Below are 294 nucleotides of genomic sequence, written 5' to 3'. Positions count from 1 at the left end.
ACGTATTGATCTTTCGAATAAAAAAAAAATTTTGATTACAATTTAATTTTTTGTGTTATTTTTTACAATTTCAAGTTCTATCGGGCTTAAAAAAACACCCTATACAATACAGTTCAGATTCTACTCTATCGGATTAAATTGTGTGTTGAAGTCTAACCCAATGAGTAGGAGAGAGAAAGAGATTCAAATTTTATTAAATTACTAGCTTGATTTCAGATTGGATATATTTTTATTAATTTAACGTCGAATGCCATCTAGTTCTAGTAGGAAAAATTAAATTCTCCATAGTTATAT

The sequence above is a fragment of the Halyomorpha halys genome, unplaced genomic scaffold, assembly GCF_000696795.3.
Source record: "Halyomorpha halys isolate HHAL.00 unplaced genomic scaffold, Hhal_1.1 Scaffold74.1, whole genome shotgun sequence".
Taxonomy (NCBI): domain Eukaryota; kingdom Metazoa; phylum Arthropoda; class Insecta; order Hemiptera; family Pentatomidae; genus Halyomorpha; species Halyomorpha halys.
Note: the sequence above shows the minus strand (reverse complement) of the source record.